Here is a 14,715-nt window from a genome sequence, read left to right as displayed (position 1 = left end):
GAACCACCGAATCAGGCAGGGTTTAGAAAACGAATGGGGATGATGAACAACATATATGTTCTGAACTAGGTAGTAAATAAGAGAAGTAGGGTTATGGTTGAAAGATTATCCATGAATTTTCTCAGATTTTTTATAACGTTGACCTCGTTCTTGGAAAAAGTAAAACTCGAGGCTTGAAAAGTGAGGCCAAACATTAGATTGTTGACTTCAAAAGACTTTAGTACCTTTTAAAAAGTGGTTTACTCATCATTGGATCCTAGAGTCATTTTTTCAGATTAGGTAACGAGACAAAGTTATCCTATTCAAAAACAGGGTAAGGAAAAAATCTATGAAAAAGAGAACTCCATATTTTACAGTTTACTTACGCGCTGGTTATAAGCATAGTGAGCGACATATTCTAGCCATCGGTCATGGGTAACGTTCGCAGCCTTGTATGTTTTATCAAAGGGATACACATCCCTTAGCACTGCATGTAGTACAACAAATTGTCGTAGGATCCGGTATGGGCGAACGACATTATTTTGTACTTTTGCAATGATTTTTCCTTCGAGCTTTATTTCTACGCCAGAGGGAATTCGGAGTCCCTGAATGTGGGATAAATCAGCTTCCTCAGATTCATCTGTAGAAGCTCTGCTCCTGGATGGATGTGAAGGTCTGTTGTTAGGTGCTTGTGCAGCTCTGCTGCTAGATGCTTGTGAACTTGATGCTGTGAAAATACAATCAAAACGTATAAAGTTGAACTAGAAAGAAATTTTTTATATTGCTTTAGTCACATGTAAATTCATTGCACAAATAAGAGACAGTGCATAAATTACTTAGTCTTTTGTGTAGCGGGGTACGTCAACGATTCAAAAAAATAGCATGTAAGCCACTGTGGTACGTGACTGCGAGGTCGAAACCATTTATTACGTACGATATGCCGCCGCACAGTAGGGGAATAATAGACACCATTCACCAGCCACCACTACGCACGTCAATTAATTGTGACTCAGCTTAAACTAAACTACTTTAATGCAAACAACATAACACAAACAGCAAGTCCACAAAACCAAACACCACATATCCCAAAATTAAATATCCCAAGCCCACAAATCCCAAGCTTACAAAACCTAATTCCATAAAATCTTACGCCTACAAAGCCCTTTCCCAAAAGGCTTAATTTCACAATTACGAAGCCCACTAACTCAAAGCCCACAAAACTCAATCCCGCATATCCCCAACCTAAAGATCCCAAGTCCACAAATAAAAGTCCACAAAAAACAAAATAAAAACTCATAAAATCCAAACTTACAAACTCCAGGGTCTACATATTCAAAGTCCAATTCCACAAAATTCAACAGCACCAAGCCTAAACCCTAAAAAACTTATTACTCTAATCCTACGAAACCCAAGACCACTTGGTTGTGTCTGTTTATTTGGATTTTGTGAGATTAGGTTTTGTTTCGTTGGGTTTTTTGGGCTTTGGATTTGTGAACATGGGATATTTAGGTTTGGGATATATAGAGTTGGATTTTGGCTTTGAGATTGTGGGCTTGTGGTTTGTTGTTTGCAGGTGTCTGCAGGTTAGTTGTTTATAGGCGTACTTTAAAGAAAAAAGTCTTCTGAGTATTCAAACAAAATTTCACTCGGTTTGGTAAAGATTGGTAGCAGCTAGCGAATTTTGTCCATTTTTCCCCTACTGTGCGCCACCGGCAAATACGAGGGTGGGGTGAAAAGTTTCCGGCCTGACCTAGCCCGACTAAATGGATTCCACACTGAAAGACTCTTCTCCATCATATTCGAAAGTTAAATAGTGGGTTTCTGAATTTAAGAAAGATCGCAAAGTGAACTTCTGACGAACCAAGTCCAGGAAGCCCCGTTGAGGTCTTAACTCCCGAAATTATAAAAAAAAATCATAAAATAGTGATAGATGGCCGCAGATCAAAGGTGAGTAAGATAACTGAGGCTACTAGGATGTCAAATGACCGTGTAAACAATATTTTACATGAACATTTGGGCATGGAGAAGCACTGTGCTAGGTGGGTGTCGTGTTTGCTAACAGTCGATCAAAACGCACCTCCCCGTAGGTCGGTCGCAGTGATCCCAACTTTGATATGTTGAGCTACTGCGCTTGTCTGGCGCAGCGGCACTTATTGGTCGCTGTTGGTGCGCCATTCAAACCGTTCATAATCAATAATTATTAAAATTAAATTAGATAATTATTGTAAATTGCACATGAATATTATAAATAAATATCTCTAAATTCAATAGCTGAATTCATATTTCATTAATCAAGGTTTTTGTTTCATTATTTTTCTCTCTCCTTAAATCAAAAATTAAGTTATTTCTAAAATTTATGTGCAATTACTGAAAATTAACTATTTAAATTTAATAATTGTTAATTATACCCGATTATAAACGCGCGCCAAAAGCGACCAATGAGGGCCGCTGCGCCAGGCAAGCGCATTAGCTCAACATGCCAAAGTTGGAATCACTGGTCGGTCGTTGCGATGGCTAAAATCGACGAATTGAAGTTGGAATTGTCCCCTCATCCAACTTATTCACCATATTTGGCCTCCAGCTACTATCGTATGTTCTCTAGCCTTGAGAAATAGCTCGCAGGTAAAAATTTCAGAACAAAGAGCAAGTCATTGATGCTGTAAATGAGTATTTTGAGGTACTTTAAGAATCGGTCTATAAAAATGGCAAAAGTGCATTAGAACACAGTTATGAGAAACGTATTAGTCTTGAGGGAGATTATCTTAATAAAATCATGTGAAAAAAAGGGAGAACAGTTTTTTTCCTTATCAGGCCGGAAACTTTTTACCCCACCCTCGCATTTAAAGAATGTCAAGGTTAAAATGGCATACCTTGGATTTATTTTTTAATTAAAATTAGTATCTATAGTAGCCTTGATTTTATAAATCTATAGGATTAACTGTCCTTGATATCTAACATACAATGTGTATCTCTCATAAAATCTCGCGAAACCTTTTCGACTTTAATATATACCCTAAAAACTTGGAAATTCGTATCTTTTCAAAAACTTCAAAAATCTATTGTGGAGATTCTCTAGAAACCTGTTTAAAGTTCTTTAAATTTTCAAGAATGTTACAAATTTTTATTTACTAACATTTAACACTTTGAAATTCTTTAAAATTCCTTTAAGTTTATAAGAACCATTAAATCTGGTGAAATCTCTAGTACTGTCAGGAGAATCGCATGAAAACCTATAAAACATCTTGATATCTATGATATTTTCCAAAATTTTTTCAAAAATTAATGAAATATTTAGAACCCACTGAAATTCTCAAAATCAGATAAAGTCCTTTATAATCCCTTAAAATGTGATATTTTCCAAATCCTTCGAAATGGTGGAAATCCGTTTGAAACTGACTGAAATAAAGTGAATACCTTTTAATTCTTTTAAAATATTTTGAAATCCCTGAAAAGCTTAAATTCTTTAATGTCTTATAGAATCTTACAAAAAAGTTTTTTTTTAAATCCTTTGAATCCTCGGAATATTTTTAAATTTTTGTGTAATGTTCTGAGGGTTACATTTTTTTATTTACAGTAATCCCGACTAAATTGAAAATTAGGCATTTCAAGTTGCATTCATTTTTTATTTTTTTCAAATAAACCATTTAATATGAAATGCTAATAAACTAATAAATTTTCATTTCTTAATTGAAAAACATTAAATATTTTCTTTAAAGTGACCGCGTTTTGAAATAGAAGTCAAATCATTTTTTTTTCTAAGTCATTTGAAATGAAAAAAATGTATATTGTTATAAATAGTACAGCAAAATTCAATTACATTCTCACTTATAAATCAAAAATTGTCAAATTGCAACAATTCAAATTGTATCGTTCAAAGTTAGAACTATAACATTTTAAAAATTCAAGGCTTTCTATTTCAATTAATATAATTTCTTCTTTTTAAATATTTGACTTATAATTGCTCATTTCAAATTAAAAGTTAAATGTTACTGAATATTATAAAATTGTTGTTTTTTTCAATTGAAAACATTTAAAGTCAATAGATTTAAAATTAAATATATAATATTGAAATAATATCTGAGTGTAATTTTAAGGCGAATAAAAGCGTTTAAGTGTGAATCTACTGAAGCTTTAAATTTTTTATTATTTCTAAAATCAGGTATTAATATTGCTAAATATATTTAAATTGCTCATTGCGACATATCAGAGAAAGGGGCTGGCGCTGCTGAGTAAAAGGAATATATGATTATAAAACTTATTGATCACGTGAAAAGTCGAAGAACTATGGCATTTTTAAGAAGATCAAAAATTTTTGAGTTTTGAAAAATGCGGTACTTCTTCGCATTTTGACTTGATCGAAAAATGTTATAACACTTTTTTATAGAGCTCTCATTAATAAGTCCAGAACGCCAATCGGAACTCTTAAAACTCTCAACAATTTGGAATTTTTGGATTTTCTTAAAATGCCGCAGTTCTTTGAATTTTGTTATGACCTAAGCGTGTTAAGACACCTTTTTGTAGAGCTGTCATTAGTAAGTCTAGAACGCCGATCAGAACTCTTAGAACTCTCAAAAATTTGGAATTCAAAAATTTTTGATTTTCGAAAATGTCGGTACTTCTTCAAATTTTAAATTGATCGAAAAATGTTAAACTTTTTTATAGAGCTGTCATTTATAAGTCTAGAACTCCGATCACAAGTTTTAGAACTCTTAACATTTTGTAATTCCAAAATTTTTGATTTTTTTAATTGTGCCGTAGTTCTTCGAATTTTTACTTGGCCGAATAGTTTTATGACATTTTCTTGTAGAGCTCTCATGAAGATGTATAGGTCTAGAACTCCGATCATAACTCTCAAAATTTTGGATTTTCGAAGTATTTTTTTTCGAATTTTTATATGATCGAAAAGTGTTATTACACTTTTTTTTAGAACTAATGTAGATGGGTATAAAACAATTTACAGATCTTTTAGAACTCCCCACATTTTGGAATTCCAAAATTTTGAATTTTCGGAAAGTGCCATAGTTCTTCGAATTTTGACGTGATCGAGAAGTTTTAAAACACTTTTTTGTATATCTCGCATGAAGAATTCCAGAACTCTGACTGGAACTCTTAAAGCCCTCAACATTTTAGAATTCCAAAATTTTGGATTTTGTTAAAAGTGCTGTCGTTTTTTGAATTTTAACTAGATCAAAAGTATTACTTGGCCGCATGCGCAGGGTATTTAAAAATAAAATGAAAATAAAAAGAGAAACGAAGCGCGGGATTCAAAGCACGCGACTTTCGTTAAAGTCTGACCGCATGCGCAATGTATGACATGGCCACGACAGTTATGTAGCCGGTGTAAATTTTACAAGGTTTAAGTTGAAAGAAAAAAATTTTTTTTGTAACACAGCAAAAATTTTAAATACGCTTAAATTCGTAAAAATTTTTTTACAAATCACAAAAGAAATCTCGAATTATCTTTTGTTAAAGCTCCTTTGGCTTTGACAAACACATTCTCATCACATGCCTCATACCTCGCACTCGATTTTGTACCAAACTTGAGCTTTTTCTACATTATATTCAACGCTCATATCAAATTGATTGCCTTTTTATTTTTTGCTTCAAAAAATTATTAATTACAATTCTGTAGTTCTTTTTTTAAAGAAAAAACTTTTTTCTAATAATTTTTTATAAAACTTGCTTAGTTTGTCCAAGACTTAAATTTTATTGTTTTTGAAGTTTTTTAGGAATTAAACAAAAACTACGTCCCCCTTAAAAAGCGATCCACAATAAATTTACAGATCTTTTTGGGTGCATGGTTTCTGTCAATTAGTTTTTTCTTAATTTGGCATAGTTTGACGGCAAACAAAAAATTTTTCATTATTTTTTTCACGATCAAAATTTGAATTTGGTCCCGAACAATTTAGAAATGATCTAACTTTTAACATTTGTATTCAAAATATCTGGCTAACGAACTTGTCCTTCAGTCTCTGACATTAAAAGAGTGGACATTTGACTAAAACAGGAGGGGGGGGGGGGTAAATGTTAAACAAATTGAATGCCTTCCCTGGTGATTATGTAGAAAAAACTTCAATAATAAAGAAACTTTAAAAAAAATTTTAAATAAATATTTAGTAAACAGGACATCGTAAAAATTACAATAAAAAATTATACTACACTTATTTAAGGAAAAATAGTGTGTGGTTTACTCACCAACGGAATGAAATAAAACTACTAATGTTATCAGCAGAGTAACGAGGGTCATCCTCATCATCTCAAAATAGAGGAGCCAATTTCTTAAAAATTGCAACTGATTAAAAGAGAAATACAGCTAGGGTTTCACGGTTTATATAAAAGCCTATGTCTTTTTTCTTTCAAATGATCAACAATATTTTCAATGTTACGGCATAATGCTTATAACGAATTTATTGTTTACATGATTTCTTCACACGCAATATTTTGTGATTGTGAAACCTTCAAATATTTGTCAATAGTGCCACCGTACGAAAAAGAGTTGGTTCATATTGCAACATATTTTTATAAATTCTACGGAAAATCTTGTATAGTTTAAGAATGTTACATTATTTTTTGTATTAAAATATGATTGGTCAAAGTCTTTCTGAAAAGAATAATGTATATGAACAATTAATCGCTTTTAAGTAAATATAAAAAAGACGCATAAAAGAAAAGCATTTTTTGGGTTAATTTAAGGCAAATAGACCTTGGTACGCCCATGCTTGTTCTCCACGATCTTCACCTCGCCCTGACAAATTTTAAGGTTAGGGATTCGCTTACTATGGTCACAATTTCTACGTCAGATAGGTACTTGAACTCCAAATATACGAGCTACAAAGATACGATCGCTCCACAGATACGACTGTCCTGGCTCAAGAAGAGCGAGCGAAATTGTCCCCCCTCTACCCCCGTCCTATTTGAGATTCAAGCGCGCGCGAGTGCGCGCTGATTTGCGTTCGCGGTGCGCGTGCGCGTAGTAGCCCTGTGTACATTCACACGCACTATTCCCGTCTAAATATTATTCTATTTATTATTATACTTATTATATTAATTATTATACTATTCCCGTTAAACGTCACAGGAATGGAATCCCCTTTCCTGCTGTTATTTTTTAAGTTTCCAATTCCCGAAATTCTCGTATCTTTGGAGTTCGAGTGTAGTATGAAGTGAAAGATCACCGAAATTTTTTCAATTTATATTATTCAGAATGATCTCCGAAATCTGACAGTATAGGGTAATTTTTCGAATTCGTGGACGATCTAAAAATATTGTTGATGAAACATTTTTCACGAATAATGTTGTATCTCCTAAAATGAAGGAAATTTTAATAAATTTGTTTTAAAAACTATTAGGTGTTATGCAAGACAACAATTTTAGTCCTATGCAATTTTTTATTTGCCTGTTACTTTTTGCAAAAACAGACGAGAAAAGCACATAATACTAATTGATTTTTATACGTTGTTTAGGAATATTTTGCAGATTCGTCATCAGAAATAATTAGATTATGATATCATGAAGAAAATTTTTTATGCATATTCCTGCATCCGGTACAGTGTTCAAATAAAGAATCGAGTTTAAAGGAACTTGCTGGCAAAACTTTATTAAAATTTATTGTTATTTATTCTAAAGACAAATCTGAAAAATATATCCATATACAATGCATAAAAATAAACTATTACCATAAACTTTCTTGCCTTTTTTGAAAAAAGTAACAGGCATACCAAAAATTGCCGATGACAAAAACTGTTTATTTGATCCACACCTAATAGTTTCAAAAACAAATTTGTTCCAATGTCGATAATTTTAGCAGAAAACTTTCAGGGTGTAAAAACTAAAGATACAGACAAGTGCAGGGAGAGTCTTTCAAGAAAGTTTCGAGGGGTGTTAATTTGATTTCAAATATTGAATTTCGAGTTGAAATTAAATTCTGACAATTTATAACATGAAAATAAGTATTATTAATCGGTGTGTACATTTATATAAATATAATTTTGAAAAGATTCTTGAGAAAATTAGGAAAACAATTTTGAATACATATTTCAGATGTATCAAAAAAGAATTTTAGAAGATTTCGAAGAATCTTTTTTTATTTCAAAGCATTTACATAATAATAGGAAAAACTTCAGTCTTTTCAAAAGATGCTTAGGACTTTTAGAAGTTTGGAAGATATTCAGAAATATTTAATAAATTTTCACAAATGTTTATAAGGCTTTAAATATTATTAATCTATTTAAAACCTAAACAAATTTTTCTCATTCTCGTGAAACCTTAAATAGTTCTTTTAAAATCTTTACAAGTTTTAATTACTTTTTAATAATTTAAAAACTTCTGAATATCATTTAAACTTACTCTTTGAAAGAAATTTAAATCTTAAAAAATTTTAAAAATTGTCTCAAAGTCATTTATATTATTTTTACACGCGTTTTCAAATCTTTAAAACCTAAAATTATTCTTTTAAGATAAAACCTGAACCATTTTAAAAATTTTCGTCAGATGTTGGAAAAAATTTAATTTCCTCAAATCTTACATAAAAATTATCAATCTTATAATTTTTTTTCAAATTCTTTAAAATAAATTTCTGGCCGTAATTTAATTTTTTTATCTCTTTAAAAATATAAGAAAGTTTGCCAATTATAGTGTGTGTTTAATGCCAATTCCTCGGCTTTTGATGATTTAAAAAAACATTTTTATGAATAGGCGTAGATCATTTATGAAAAAATGAATTTAAATAAAGGAATTCAAGCAAACGAAAAATCACAATTAATTAATGCCAGAAATGAAAAATTAAATTTGAAGAAAAATGTATAAAGATAAACTGGGATTCTAAACATTAATCGATTTTTTATTTTCTCGTTATAACAGAAGTAATGTAGCCTTTAAAAATTGCACTGAACAAGATCTTCCCATTATTACTAGATTGTAGTCGGTTAAAAAAAAATGAAATTTGTAAAATATTAATCATTAGCATTTTAATAGGATACATTACCTTTATTATAATACTACGAGCAAATCAAAAAGCTCAATTTGTTACTTTTGAAAGCGAATAGCAATATCACTTGGTTCTCATTCGATTTTTGCTTTTAGGCAGATCACAATATAATAAAAAATTTCAAGTAGAAGGTTCAATTTTGAGCAGACAATCAGAAGATATTTTGCAAAATAAAAATTCAAATATCAAATAAAATTCCTTGCAATTTAAAAAATGCCCTTAAATATTTCGAATAATTTGATATCTCATACTAAATTATTAAAATCAATTGAAAATGCCTTGGAATCTATTAAAATATCCTAAGATATATCAAGTCCTTTAAAAACTCATATTAAATTACTGGTATAAATTGAAAATTCCTTGGGACCTTTTAAAATACTCCCAAATATATCGAAACCTTTAAAATATTTTGAAACACCTTGACATATTTTAAAGATTTCTAAAGTACTTTGGAATTTTTTAAATAATCATGCTAAAGTTGTTAAAATTCTTTTAAATTCCTTAAAATTATAAAGCTAAGTTAAAAATCCCTTAACATCTTTTAAAACATCCTCACATATTCAAAGTCGCTTGAAATTTTTTAAAGCTTCAGATTGAAATTTAGAAAATAGAAAAATTTCAAAACTTTAAATATTGAAATATTTGTAGATTAGAGTTTTGAAAATGGGATCAATAAAAATTCAAAGCTGATTAAAGCGTTTAAAATTTAATATATAAAAATGTTCAACTTTTAAATAAGAATAATTTTCAATTCAATGGGATGCAAGTTTTCAAAATTTGAATTTCAAACTTGGAAGTTTATTCATAAATAATTTATAATCATAAATGAATTGAAAGCGTTCAAAATTTAAAATTATGTCTTTCAAAAAACAAGTGTATATAATTTTATAAATATATACAAAAATATAATCAAGGAATTCTCTATTTATTTTTATAATTTAAAGGAATTTCAAAGAATTAAAAAAAATCCTAAAGAGTTATTTTAAAAAGTTCCAAAGTACTTTAGAAATCTGAAAAATAAAGTTCTAGATATTTCAAAATATTTCAAAGGATTTGAAAAATTTGAGAGAATTTTAAAAGATTCCCAGGAATTTTCACTTGATTACAGGATTTTAATGTCAGATTTTAAAGGATTTGAGATATTTCAGGGGATTTTAAAAATTTCAAGATATTTTCAAGAGCTTTAAAAAATTTGAAAAAACTTTAAAAGATTTTGAAAGATTTGAAAAATTTGACAGAATTTTTAAAAATTCCAAGAAATTTTCTATTGATTACAGTAATTTAATATAAGATTTTAAGGGATTTGATATATTTTAGAAAATTGTACAAATCTATTTTAGATTTTTCCTACACCATAAACAATCTTTTTGAAAACTCAAATATAGTAAGTATAAATTTTCACTTTTGAAACTCAAGCACTTAAATACTTATAAACATACTCCTAACTATTAGAAATATAAATAATTCTTATAGAACTTCTATATAACAACTTAAATGTATAATAATTTTCATTTTTTTTCTAAATTCATTTCAATATAATTTGGATTTTAATAATTTACACCAGAAAATGACTTGATATCTTTCTTTTTTTTAGTTGATAGATAAGTATTTAATACTTAAATAGAAATATTTTTCTGATCGAAAAGTTAAATTTGTTACTTTAAATGACCTGTAAAAATATTTGTGCATACATTTAAGGCCAATTTAGCTTTCTATCATCAATTGAAGTTAACAATTAGAACATTTCAATTTTTTCCGGTAATTAAAATTATTTCTAATGTTTCTCTACCGTTATAACTCAGCACAGTTATTTTGTTGCAAAATACTGGTCACATTATATGTAAATAAACATATTTCGACTTTTTTTTATCAGAGATTCAGAAATTATCTAACAAGGTCATTTATATCTACCTTGCTCTCGTTTTCTGATTAGTAAAAGCGTCTTAACAACTCAAGGTCCTCGCAAAAATAAAAATGATACTAATTTATTTTTCAATTTTTTCCGAAATAGAGTATGTCAATCCCAGAACACAATTAATTATTAATGAACGTAATTTCTGTAAATTATGTAATGAGTCTATTTCCAAAAACAGGGCATTTTTAAGCAAAATATTTTTCAATCAGCTCTTAACTGTTAGATACATTTATATTGAAAATTTTTTTTATCTTTTAAGTCCCACGACTCTACTTACTATCACGATTTCCATAATTTAATAAATAAACCCAAAAAACAACCCTCATTACTTATTTATTTTATTTTTTGTTATTTATTTTTTATTTTTTTATTTTTTGGCTGTTGATAGAATGTTGAATAAACATCAATTAATTAATTTGGTCAAAATGAAGAAATTTAGTACTATTCATTTTGCTATTTTCTCAATATTTTAAAATTGTCCAGGCATCTGGTACTTTGATTCCAGAAAAAATCCTACTTGCAATGTTTTTAATGAGAAAGTTTCGTTCCGGAATCCTTTTTAACATATCTAAAATGCTAGAACAAATCATTTGCCAAACCGGGTTTTTTTAAACAGTTCCAAAAGTTACTTTTGCGCGGACGGATATTTTCCATTGCATTTTAGAGTAAAATATTCAACAGAGAAAGGAAAGAAAACAAAATTATTAACAAATTTTAATGACAAAAAGTTCGCTAACTTCTATTGATTCCGGGTTATGATATATTGAAAAATCCCCATTTTTTTGGTTTTCAGCGAAAAATCACTAAGTTTCAAAGAATACTGTGTGTCTTCACTCTTCGCACATGATTACTGCACGGAAAAGTGCTTTATAGGTAAGTGAAACTAGACTCAATTTTCTGTTATTACAAAAAAAAAAGAAAAATATCCTGTCTATGATAGGTCATGAGTTATGACCCCTCAAAGTGGGCCATTTTTGCCTGTTTTTACGAGCAAAAAAGTGAACTTTAGTTTTTTCCAAATAAATCCTGTCAAGTTCAGTTTACGTTGATTGTGCCAGAGGATGATGTAGAGTCTACAAAAATCAGCTAATATCTAAAAAGAGTTTTTTGGACCTATTATTTTGGGAATTATAAGGTCTCAAAAATTTCATTTTTTGTTGTTGTTGCATTTTTAACTAAAAAAGAAGAAGTTATGTTTTTGAAAAATGCCTCATTTCCTGTGGATCCCACCATAAATAGACCGTGGGCCCACTACGTAAATGGGGATGTGATACGGATAAGGCCAATTTTCACATGAGATGTTCGTCTGATGTTGAGGAACGTAAAAATGGGTGCCTGGCAGGTGTGAGTGGTTGCGTTAACCTGTGGCGACCTGTCAAAGGTTCGAATTTTTCGCAGTTTATTAACGTGACTTGTATAAGGTTGAAAATTGGTGTACATGTAGGGGCTGACATTAGAAATAGCCCCTGCGCATTGCCAGGCACTTACCTGGATGCAAAAGTGTTGCCAGGCGGCTTCGAAGTCGCCGGACATTCAAGTGAAATTTCTTGAAATTGATTTTACAGGAAAAAGTTTGAAACAAAAGTTGGCCCACTCCCAGAGATGCATATTTTCATTGGTGTATCATTTTTTTGATAAAATTGATTTATTTGGAGAAAACATCCATTAAAGAAATACCATAACAATAAAAAGCCCTTTTTATTTACAACAAGTGATTTTTTTGAAAATCGTTAAAAGACAAAAGGTACTCTATTACAGGTATACTCCAAGACGAATAAGAAGTATTTGATCAAAATGTTAATATTTACCAAGTTATTCGCGTTTTCCCTTCTTTTTCCAATTTTTTCTATCACCTGCTGTGTCTTTAGCTATTTAAAAGAAGGTGTGCTCAAACTTAGTACACGAATAAAGTAAGTCTTGTGCAAAGAATTGGCGTCAGCAACTTTTAGTCACGTTCTCAGCTTCTGATTACACAGGCCCACAAAAAAAACAAAAGTGTCTGTGCAATTGACCAGACCTATATATTCTTATGTATTTTTTCGACGCTGAATCCGAATTTTCAATAAAAAAGTAGGGTCCAGCTACTTTTTTATGGGGTTTTGATCGAAAAACCTCATTTTTTACGGTTTTTTCATGGTTTTTTAAAAATAAAAATCCTGTCCCGATCGCAGGTGAGTCAGCCGTCCTAGGGGTGATAACTCTCATACCTCCCCAGGCCTAAGTATGAGAGCTTTCTGACTTTGACGAGGACGATGTCAACTCGTCGTCAGACACACTACGGCATCACTCTCACATCTTAGCGCTACCCTGCAAGACAGCGCGCCTTCGCTGGTTTCGTTACTACGAAGAATTGGACCCACGAATCATTCTACACATCCCATTTTCAGGGCAGTTGTCATCGTGGCCAACGTCTTCGTAGCAGCAGGTTTTTGATAGTACTGCTATTGAGTAGCAATATAAGTTATAAACTTTAGATAGTTTAATTCAACTATCCAAAATGCAGAGAGTATCTAATGATTGCAAAGTTCAAGTTCATCACGCTAGCAAATATCTAGTATCCAACATCTCACTATCGAAGTTGCGAAGTATTAGCGAAAATTCTACAAACTCAATTGATTTACTCATTAAAACTCTAAGGCACTTCTTAAAAGAAGCTAAAAATATTATAATTGAGTTCATGAATATCGCCATACATAGTTTCTAAGTCTTACTTTATGATCAAGGGTCGAAAAAAGTTCAAGTTTTGTGATTCATGTAGTGGAAAACCTCCAGAACAGTATCCAAAACATCGATTTTTTGAAAAAAATATCAATTTATCACGTTTATTGTCCACTTACGCCAACTGCGTGTTGTTTTTTGAAAAAAAAATGACTTAAAATTCGTGATCAGCGACCTCAAAAACCCCCAGTAAAGTATTTTCAATGTTTATAAATCGGTTTAAAATCGTAAAACTTGATTTTATTGTCATTTTAATCAAATTTGAAGCAAATTTTCACTTTTCGCGATTTTCTGCCTTTTCATCGCCGTATAGTGGGTTGAAATTTTTGTAAAAAAAAAGCAAAACATGGTTTTCGATGTATTTTTTCCCGTAAAATTCGATTCTGAAGTCAAAAAACTAAAATTTTTCTTTATTTTTTTTTTATTTAAAAAAAAAACCATGAAAAAACCGTAAAAAATGAGGTTTTTCGAGCAAAACCCCATAAAAAAGTAGCTGGACCCTACTTTTTTATTGCAAATTCGGATTCAGCGTCGAAAAATACATAAGAATATATAGGTCTGGTCAATTGCACAGACACTTTTGTTTTTTTTTGTGGGCCTGTGTTATCGTAGAAAGTTGTAATAAAGGTGAATATGATTATAAAAATTAAACAACAAAATCGCTTTACTTTAAAATATCCATTATTCATTATAGTTAAAGTTTATGTTTTGTCGTTGAGATACGTTCGATCTTTATTACCGTGACGAATGTTAAGTTTCCCAGACCCAGCGTGGTAATGAATATTTTAAAGTAAAGCGATTTCGTTGTTAAATTTTTATGTTCATATTCACCTTTATTACAACTGTCTATGATAATCAGAAGCTGAGAACGTGACACTGATTATGATTATTTATAGCAGAATAAGTTATTGCTTTAACTAAAAGTGGATGACGCCAATTCTTTGCACAAGACTTACTTTCTTCGTCTACTACTTTTGAGCACACCTTCTTTTAAATTGCTAAAGATGCAACAGGTGACAGAATAGAGTACCTTTTGTCTTTTAATCATTTTCGAAAAAATCACTTGTCAATAAAAAGGGCTTTTTATTGTTATGGTATTTCTTTAATCGATGTTTTC

The sequence above is a fragment of the Belonocnema kinseyi genome, chromosome 5, assembly GCF_010883055.1.
Source record: "Belonocnema kinseyi isolate 2016_QV_RU_SX_M_011 chromosome 5, B_treatae_v1, whole genome shotgun sequence".
NCBI lineage: Eukaryota > Metazoa > Arthropoda > Insecta > Hymenoptera > Cynipidae > Belonocnema > Belonocnema kinseyi.
This window is presented reverse-complemented; position numbering follows the sequence as displayed.